The sequence below is a fragment of the Phocoena sinus genome, chromosome 11 (assembly GCF_008692025.1).
Source record: "Phocoena sinus isolate mPhoSin1 chromosome 11, mPhoSin1.pri, whole genome shotgun sequence".
In the NCBI taxonomy this organism is placed as follows: Eukaryota; Metazoa; Chordata; class Mammalia; order Artiodactyla; family Phocoenidae; genus Phocoena; species Phocoena sinus.
Window position 1 is genome coordinate 82366611 of NC_045773.1, and position 10431 is coordinate 82377041.

The 10431-nt window shown below is 40.7% G+C and overlaps 2 non-coding genes across 2 annotated transcripts; one reads left to right on the top strand and one right to left on the bottom strand.

The window, feature by feature from the left end:
• On the top strand, window positions 1–107 carry TRNAL-CAA. Its single transcript has 2 exons — window positions 1–38; window positions 62–107. It is a non-coding gene; the product is annotated as a tRNA-Leu (tRNA).
• A 2436-nt stretch (window positions 108–2543) lies between these two features.
• On the bottom strand, window positions 2544–2651 carry TRNAL-CAA. The gene is made up of 2 exons: window positions 2614–2651; window positions 2544–2589 (listed from the first exon to the last, which is right to left on the bottom strand). It is a non-coding gene; the product is annotated as a tRNA-Leu (tRNA).
• Window positions 2652–10431: the final 7780 nt, after the last annotated feature.

Here is a 10431-nt window from a genome sequence, read left to right on the forward strand (position 1 = left end):
GTCAGGATGGCCGAGTGGTCTAAGGCGCCAGACTCAAGCATCTGCTTCTCACCGTTGAGGCTTCTGGTCTACGAATGGAGGCGTGGGTTCAAATCCCACTTCTGACACATTCCTATTTTGTTTCACCTGACACGTTGAGGTAAAAAGTTTCACCTTGGATAGCTCATAATAACTCAACCCTCAGCACTGCAAATATTTCCCACCCTGAAGGGCACTCGAAAATGAGAATTCCCCAGTCTGAGAATCTCAGGATACTTTCAGAGCTATATGGAGGCAACCTCCAGCGCTGCCTTCTGTGAGATCCCTCCTCCCAGGAAAAAACTACCATAACAACTTGTGGTCTTTTCCTTAGTGGATCAACTGACCGGTCATCCACACTTGGATCTTGGGTTTTTACTGTGGGAAGAATTACTGAAACCTTCACTGCTTTTCTGCACACAGAAAGGAATCTGTTATAAAGTTCTAACAAAAAGTTTCCTTTGTCACCTTCTTATATCACGTCTAAAATCTAAGAGGGAAAGTCCCTCAAGATTATGACGCTGCTGAAAACATTTTTTGGTTATCAATAGCCCAAAAATGCTCATACTATTAAAATTAAGTAAATTGATAGCTCATTTTGAGATTTCTTTTCAGAATGATGTGATCTAGATGTCTTGTCTTTCATTTTATAAAGTAAAAAATGCCTTCTATGAAGTTCTACATAGGCTAAGTAAGATCTTGGTCTTAAAATTAAGATCTTAGACTTCTGCAGCTTTGACATTAAATGAGTTTTTCTTCCTGTATAGCTTTTAAATCACTACACAGCAATTTTTCTCCTAGAAATGTATCTCAGTGAAATTCCAGCTCAGCTCCATGCTTGGCCTTACCTAGTGTAGCATTTTGCAGTACCAGATTGTTAGAGGCAACTTAGATGTCCATCAGGTGTACAGCAGTGGCCACCCATGAATTTCATACTATGTAGTAGTTGCACATAGAAGCAGATGTAAATGTAGCAAGACAATAGATTTTTCAAACTGCGTTGAGTAAAAGAAAAAATATCAGGTTGAACAGTGCCAATGAAAATTAAAATCACACAAAGCAACAGCATTTTTTTGAGGGTAGTTTCTTTTCTAAAGAACATTAACAACTTTAGAGAGGATCTATATGTTGCGGGGAGAGGAAAGGGATGGATACAGGCCATGAAACAAACTAGAACTGAGAGTGACCTTTCATGGACCAATAACACAAATGAGCCCTGGACAACCAAGTGTGATTAACTTACCTTTTGAACCCAAAGCCTCTCTTTCCCTTCTATCATTAAATTCCACTTTTTTACACTCTACAGATTCCTAAGCACGCACCACTCTTTTCTGCTCTGCATTTCCCCTGCAATCATGAAATTCTAAATTATTTTTCTCCATTCTCCATTTTCATCTTTTTCAACCATTGTTTCGAGTTGGGACTGTTTATTTTCCTGTTACTGGCTTTATTTTGTATTTCAAAGCATTCCTACTGTATTTTGGACTAGACAGAGAAACCTAAAAAGTATTGATAAAATAAAAAATAATTTTACAATGTTTACTTCTCTTTATAAGGTACCCAACACCTGCTCAAGATGGTGAGTACTGAGCTCTGAGGATCCTCCTAGCCAGGAAATTGTTACAGAGCTTGATTTAAAAAAAAAAAAAAAAAACAAAAAAACAAAAAACAACTTAGGAGACAATGTTCTGAGTACTTGCCACTTTTCCCAACGTGTCGTTTCTTAAATATTTAACTTAGGAGATGGTAAAATAAGGTATTGTGATGTTGTTTTTAAATGTAAAAGGCAAAACCAGAAGCTGTATATACTTACTCCTTTGTATATCTTTCTCATTAATACAAAGACTGCAAATTGATTTTAACAATTGTATGATTGTTTCCATTTTGTTTCTTTCAATTCCTCTCTATGGGGAAAAGCTGTGAATTTTCCAATAATTTCCCCACTGGGAAAGTCTAGGACTTTGTGTGGGAGACCCTTAAGCTGAGCTACCACTAGAGAAAGTCTGGGTCCTTCTGGCTGGTGTGGTCATGCAGGAGATTGGCCTTTGATTTGCCAACAGCGAGGTAGCCAGTATAACGTTTTCCTCCTGCCCACAGCAAGTGGGTCTCTCCGGGAAAGGAAGATCTTCCTGGTTACTTTGTATTTTTGTTTTGTTTTGTTTGTTTTTGAGTCAAGTTCCTGGGTTTCGTTAAGATCAACAGGCTGACATAGCAGGGCACGACCTTCTGCTGGAAATCCACTGCCGGCTTCTCTCGGGAAGAGAGGGTCATCATCGGTGGCGCTACGATTTTTAAAATGTGCCCAGTACTCCAGGTTCTCTAATTGGGAATTTTCATTTGTCAAAGGCTTGACTGGAGGTTCGGGAGACGCTGGTGGAGGTGTGTCTTTAGAGGCAGAAAGGGCCGAATTACGGAATAAGCGAGGATGATGCTCAAGTGCCAGGGGGAACCAAGGTGGAAGGGCAAGAGTGAGATTTTTAAAAGGCTGAAAGGTGAGTGTGCCTGCCGAGAACAAAACTGAATCCTGTCAGAAGTGGGATTCGAACCCACGCCTCCATGCGGAGACCAGAAGCCCCAGGAAAGGGAAGACACAAGCTTGAGTCTGGCGCCTTAGACCACTCGGCCATCCTGACACGACAGCAGCAGGTGCTCAGCGGTAACAATTCTGTCCATGATTGAAGACTGTTCCATCCAGGAAGGAGAGGAACCAGTCGTTTTTAGAAATTACAGGAGCAAACCAAGCACTATCTGCAAAACCGAAAGACAGGAAAGGAGGAGTTTTACGGTGAAGACGTGCGCTGGGCGACAGAATTGATGCTGCTCTGAAAACCAGGAGCCCACATCACCTACTTTGAGTCTCTTTCTCTCACTCCACCACCGCTGACCACGGTTACAAGACCGACCTTAAGGAGTAGGGGACTTGGGATATAGATTTTATCGGCCCATGTTGCAACTACCGGCTTTCAGGAGCTTTCCCCGCTGCTCACAGTTTCACACAGTATTTTATCTTAGGTTTTTATTAGTGGAGACTGGGCCTGTGAGTGGGACTTAAAGATTCCCTGTACAGTAGTATTTCCAGCATCTTAACAGTTCCTGCAAGGGTCCACTCCCTTATCCTCTCTGCTCTTCTCTCCTCCCTTTCCTTCCGTTGCCATTTTTCTCTCCCTCTAATTTATCTTCCCTCTTCCATTCTTTCCACCTGCGTGAAAGAAGGGATGTGAAGTGAAGAAGCAGGACATGGTTTATTATAGGACACATAATAAGAGAAATATAGACCATGGAGGACTCAAATTAGGTCTTGGTTTAAAATCTCTACTGAGTTTTAAAAAATGTTTTTGTTGTTGTTAAAATCCCTCCTGCTTTGGTTAAAGAGAGAGGTTCATCCAATATTTTCTTTCCATTCTGTCCCATAGTAGTCTTTAGTTAGTCTCCCAAATTAATAGCCTTCAGAAACTTTTCATTTCCTACAGAAAAACAACCCAAACACATATGTATGAACTGGCAAAACAGCTATTGAAAGATCCAATTTTGTGTGCACAATGATCAGGGGTGAGTTGTTTTCTTTTGCTTCATTTTTGGTCTTCATGCAGAGAACCTAAAATACAGTTTTAAAGGCAATGCAGGAAGAGTAGAAAACATGAGGATCTTGAATCAGATGTGTATGTTTGAATTCAAGCTTCATCACTTACAAAACTGTGATGTGTGATATTTTATATTATTGAGACCCTCTGTGAACACTTCCTTCATCTGTAAATTTAGAGGGAAATCCCTACCTCAAGATTCTTGAGGGATTAAAAAGAATTTATGTAGGTACTTTCCCCAGCAAGCCATGTGACAAGGAGCAGTCACTGAAGAGACCATTCACCCTCGAGGTTCTATTTACAACCTCTGGCATTTATAGAGTTTTGCGACAACCCAAATTCCCTGCTCCATTGCCTTTTCTGAACTATGGTGTCCTACCTTCCAAACGCTTAGAAAATGTGCTCTGGGTTCTCCTTTTCTGCCAATTAATAATCTTTCAAACGTAACAGCTCCCCCTTCCCCTTGGTCATGTGCTCTGTCATTCAGCCCTCGACATCCCAGTCAGGAGTTCTCTCTCCCTCTTTTGAACCCCCCAAACATATTGGTGTTATCATTCAATGAAAAGCTGAAAACTTGACTTTCAAACCAATATAATATGAACACAGTGTCAAAGATTTCATATATCTCACTAACCAATGAGTAAGCTGTTAAAAATGCTTCAAAGGAGATTATGAAGAACAGACAACACGCAATCTGAAAGGCTGAAATAAATGTGCTAACAGATGCAAAATTGGTTAATATTCTGTAGGGCAATAAAACTTAAGATTGGACTTATTTCTTCTATTGGGTAAAATTGTATCTCAACTGAGCAAAATCCTTTGCATTGATGTAAACAAGAACCAGTTGCATTATTATCAATTTTCTGTGAGTTAACTTCTCCCACCATAGAGTTCCGGAATAGCCTAGTAAATAGAAAGTCAGTCAGAGATGCACACCCCTATAAAATCAGATAATTCCTACGTGGTCTACTAGACTAATGCCCAGTACTTCACTAACGCAAGGACCCAGTAAATTCTGTTGTTCATTTTAAAATCTTGGACACATTTTCCTGACACATATGACAATTTATGGTAGTCGTCTAACAGTAAGCTAATTAGGAGAGTGTTAGTGGAAATGGAGACATGTCCCTGAGTTCTGACTCTTGTCTTAGTTTACCTATTTGTAAAACTGAGGGGGTATATATTTAATTACAATGCTGTAGTCAGGTGGAACATTTTAAAATCTTTTATACTTTCCTTAGTTTACATGCTTTCTAATGGACTCTTGTGTTTCCAAGATGAATAAAAACAAATGTATTATCCTGCTTTTGTTTCCAATCTTTCTTCTATCTCTCCACACTTGATTATTTAAAATATCAGGTGTATGTAGCGTGAAGGGAATTCCAAATCAGCAGTGTCTCCAGAGGCAAGTGAATTTTGTTTCCCAAGCCCAATACAATGTGCAGCTCAATCGAAATGGTCAAAATCTGGCAAACCAGAGAAATAAAGACTCCACATTAGAGATCCCGCAGTTTGATTAACTCCATATTAATCCCTTCCGGGAACTTTTTGAAGCTTTCACTTGTAAGGATGTCTTTTAGGGGAAAGAGCAATAAAAATACATTTTCCACAAACTGTATGTGTGCACTTGAAAGAGGTTGTTTTAAGAGCTCCTGAACAGAGACTGGGACAGCTTAGGCCGTAAAGAAGATAGTCTGTGATGGCAGTATTTGCACAAAGTCATGGAATTTTCTCATAAGCTAGAAATCAATAGAATAAAGACTTCTGCAACTGAGTTCCACTTATTCAAAATAAGTTAGAAATTGGCTTGAAAAGAGAACAGTTTCTGAAATAAACATAAATGTGGAATTAGTCTCTGCAAGTCTAAGTTATATTACTTGAAGCATCTTGGAACAGTAGCCTTTTTTTTTTTTTTTAAGTTTTGTAGGTCAGTGTTTCTTTCATTTTAATGAGCTTACAAATCACCTTGGGATCTGGTTAAACGCAGATTTTTATTCAGTACATTTAACATATGAAAGAATCACCTGGAGCAATTGTTAAAGCACAGATGCCTGGGCTCCACCCCCAGAGATACAGTCAACCCTCCCATATCCCTAGGTTCTGAAATCCTTGAATTCAAACAACGGTGGTTCAAAAATATTAGGAAAAATTTCCCAGAAAGTTCCAGAAAGCAAATTTTGAATTTGCCATGCACCAGCAGCTATTTACATAGCATTTACATTGTATTAGGTATTATAAGTAATCGAGAGATGATTTAAAGTGTACGGGAGGATGAGTGTAGGTTATATGCAAATAAAGTCATCCCTCAGTATCCTTGGGGGATTGGTTCCAGGACCCCTAAGGATACCAAAATCCGAGAATGCTCACATTCCTTATATAAAATGGCACGGTATTTGCATATACACACCTTCCATATATTAATACTTCAAATCATCTCTAGATTGCTCATAATACCTAATACAATGTAAATGTGTGTAAGTAGTTGTAAATACAATGTAAATGCTATGTAAATAGTTACCAGCACTTGGCAAATTTCAATTTTGCTTTTTGGAACTTGCTGAAATTTTTTTTCAAATATTTTCAATCAGAATTTGGTGGAATTTGCAAATGTGAATGCAGGGATATGGAGAGCTGACTGTACTATGCAGAAACAATTTCCCTTCTCTTCTAGTTTTTTTCGGCTGGTCTAGTAACTAAAGTGACGTAGGAAAGGTTAACAGGAGAAAAGCTGATTTAATTTCATAAGTACAGGAGCCCCAAAGATATGAGGCTCAGGGGCAAATTGGCGAATTGAGACTTATGCCACCCTGAGCTCAGGAATGGGATAGGGGCCTGAGGCTTCAAAGGGGAGGTGTGTAGTTCCCAGGAGGATAAGAAGAGGAGGAGTTTGGTAATTAGAAATTTGCCCTGCCCTGCGCATAGGTCTTTCAGATAGAAAAGTTACATCTGGTAATAGTTTTTTTTGTTGTTGTTTTTGTTGTTTTATTTGTTTGTTTGTTTTTTCTGGTACAGGCCCCCTATCAAAACTCTTTTGGGTAGTTATGGGAGAGGTAAAAAAATTTTTTTCCTGAGTCACCTGGGTCTTGATTGACTTCAGCTCAAAATAATTCACATGCCAAAGAGGCATATTTTGGGGTGGCATATTCTGCTTCCCTTCAACATCTAACTTTAGAGAGATTACATTTTTTCTCTTTTAATAGACATGATGCTCTCTTTTCATGCTAACAGGAAGACTACCCATCATGTGATATCTTAACTCCAGAATCTACAGACTAAATATAAACAGTCATTGGCTGATTCTCCAGTCAAGGAGCAACTTCTAATCCTGTTTTCTCTATTTCTTGTTTGGAACTTTAAATCTCCTTTTTCATGCTTATTTACTAGTCTTTCATATTTTTCTTCTATTAATCTCTGTTTTATTGACTCAGGAATATTCACTTATATTTTTTCTACTTTTACTTTCTTCATTTGTATCTAATTTTTTTATTTATCCCCATCCCTTGAGTGTTGAATGATGTGCGATTTTTTTTATTAGTTATCTATTTTATACATATTAGTGTATATATGTCAATCCCAATCTCCCAGTTTATCCCACCACCACCCCTCCCATGAAGTGCAATATTTTTAATGAAAAGTTCTTGATTTTAATATAGTCACAGTTGTCATCTTTGTCTTTATTGTTGGATTTTCCCCTTTTAATTAAAAGTTCTTTTCTACCTTTAGTTCCTAAAGATATTCTTCACTGGTATCCTTTAAATGTTTTTACTTTGTCTCCTCCCTGGAAACACTTCCAGGTCAATTCAGTACAATTCAATCCAGATGACCACATTTAAAAAAATCTGCTGAGGGAGTACTACAGGGGAGTGGTTAAGCAGCATTAAGCAGTGGGCTTTCAAAATGAAGGTTTGAAACCATATACAAGCCCCTGTGCTCTTGTCCTTTGAGGTTAAAGGCTTTTTGCTTTAACATCCCAGGCCTCCTCTGAGTCTCAAAATGTTGACTCAAGAGTTAACGATTAGGAATTGTGAAGACATAGACACAAAGAATAGCTGTTGGTCCAGGAAACTAGTAACAATTTAGACTATAAACCAGCCGTATAGCAGAGTCACTGAACTCCCAGCTCCCTGAAAGATAGACGTAAATGTCGGACACACATTACTACCTTTCTACAGGAAGCAGACGCCCACCAGATGAAAACTGCTGACCACAGGCATGGAGACCCCAGACTGACTGAAACCAGAAGACGTGTGGTGCTCAAAATTTCACCTTGATGCCAACCAGTCTGAGAATTGTGCACAAGGTCATCACACACCCTGGAGCCCCTCCCTCACACTGCCTTTAAAGGCCGGTGCCTTTAAAAACCATATTAAGATGGTTTTTTAAGGGCACTTGTCCACCATCTTCTTGGTTAGCTGGATTTCTCTTTTTTCTTCTTTGCTGTTGTTGTTTAGATTTCTCAAATAAAGTCACTCCCCTTGCCTCAGCACCTCGTCACTCAATTTATTGGCCTGTCCTGTGGGGAGTAGCTGATCCTGCATTCTTCCTGTGAAGACATCAGGCTCCCTCTTTGAGAATTCAGGCCTGACTTTTCAAAGGTGATAGAAAGATAGTAAAGAAGCTGGGGGGGAGGGGGAGAGGTTTGCAGGAAAGAGAACCAGACTCTATGGAAATCTGGGGAGCAGGACCAGATACATAACTTACAGGACCCAGTGAAAAATGAAAATGAGGGCCCTTTGTTCAAAAAGCAGGAAGAAAGTGCTGTTAAAATTATGAAAATATACCCATATGAGTCTGGGTTAAGGGCTCACGCCCACCAAGACTCCCACCCAACTTAGCCTGGCACTGTCAGGCTGCCAGACTGGGGCAGGGACAACAGGCACTGTGCCACACCCGAGAGGCACCAGAGTTATGCTCCTTAACCAACCACCTCTTCCCTAGACCTCCCAGGGGGCTTACTGCTGAGGCAGGTGTAAGAGGGGGGTGGGGAAGGATAGTAGGGCAGGTTGCCAGCTGAAGGGTACATTGGCCGCCGAAAACTCATCTCTGGGTGGCGGGACCTGTGAGAGCCAAGGCTTCAACGAAAGCCCCACAACTGCATGTGTTCCGTGTCCTATTGGACCTCACGAAACGTGTGTAAAGGTAAAACTATTAAGAATTTCAAGAGAGCAATTGCAGAGCATTAAACCCCAAGAGCAGGACCCTTCTGAGTGTGGGTTTGGGGGCAGTGAGCTGCGTGACTGCATAGGTCTCAGGCCCATGAATCTGGCCCATTTAAGGAGCACAGATCATATTCAGAATCTTGTGGGAGAGATACTGGCTTGGTCCCTCTGGTGATGAAACATCGTCTGCAGCTCCTCTAGCCGCTCCATCCTGTAGCTGAACTGTGACTGCAATATGGGCCGTTCAAATAAGAACTTTAAGCAGATGAATAGAAATTGAAAGATAAATTTGAAGCTAAAGATGAGGCAATAAGGAATGAACAATAGAAATGGAATATGTGTGGTATATGCCCTAGAATCCAAAGCTACATAAATGCCCACAAAAACGGTGTGACCCTCAAGGACTCAGGTTACTTTGCTGGAATAAGAACATTTGCATTGAGCATTTGAAGAGATTTACAGAAGGCCACTAATAATGCCAAGGCCTGGACCCCAACCATACCTCATCGAATTTCCAAACCTTCCTTCCAAGGTTTTCCTGGGAGAGCACTCAGGACTAAAAGTTACTGGCTTACAAGACCATGGGCCAATGATTCTCTTTTTGAAGGTGGTAGTTTTATTCTGTTAATGTAGCTGGGGAGGTTACTGGGGATGACAATATCTGAGGAAGTGATGATTCCATGGCTGCGGTCTTAGGAGGTTAAGACAAAATCTGTGGCTTCTGTAGCAGAGAAAATGAAAAAAAGTAGAATCGGAGCCCTGCAGAATTCAGAGGGGAATTGAGAAGGACAGAACAGCTCAGAAAAGGAATCAATCAATCATCTCCTGAGGTAGACTTATGCAGCAAAAATCACCCTTCTGGATTATGAATATTGGTGGCTAGGTTCGTCTCAAGAAACTCGAGTTTTCTCTGCCCTTGGAAAATGATAATTTCTGGTTCCTAAGGAGATTGGAGTATTGATAACCTGTCTTTGTAAAAATCCACTTAAAAGTTTCACCTCATCCGTAGCACCTTCGATGTCCAACACTTAATTTAGAAATATATTAGAGCAATCCAAATCATACAAAAGAATGTGGCATATAACCATGAAAATAGAAAGGGAGAAGTCTGGTTTTGAATAAGCAGGCAGCAGGTGGCCGTGGACTGAGGTGTGAACAAAGAATCCAGCTAGGGCAGATCACCTTGGGCTTCACGTCTCCCTCAGCTCTGCGAGTGACAATTCTCGGAAGTATTTGCTTTTTCTTCTCTTCCGCCACGTCTTCAGTTTCTCCAGGGGCGTACAGTGCCCCTGCCCTGTCCTCGGCCTTGCCATTGAGGGGGAAGAGCCAAGGCGTCGCAACTTCAGAGTCTGGGAGTGAGCTGTGGGAGGCGCGGGGGAAAAAAGTCTGAGTTCTAAATTCATCCCTAGAAATCGGTGTAGGAGACCCTAACGGGTTGAATACCAAGTTCCTGAGAAAGGGTTTCAGAGCTTCGGTTTTTGAGTAAATTGCAAAAGTGCAGAAGCCTTAGAGATTTGCTTGTAGGCAGCAATCTTGAGAAGGAAATGTGGGGCCAACTCAGAATGAAAGAAGGAAGTTAGTGGGAAAGGGAGAGGGGGAAGAATCAACAGGCTTGAGCATCTATCAGTCTGTATACAAATTGATAAGGTACAAGAAAGTCACCCAGAACAGAG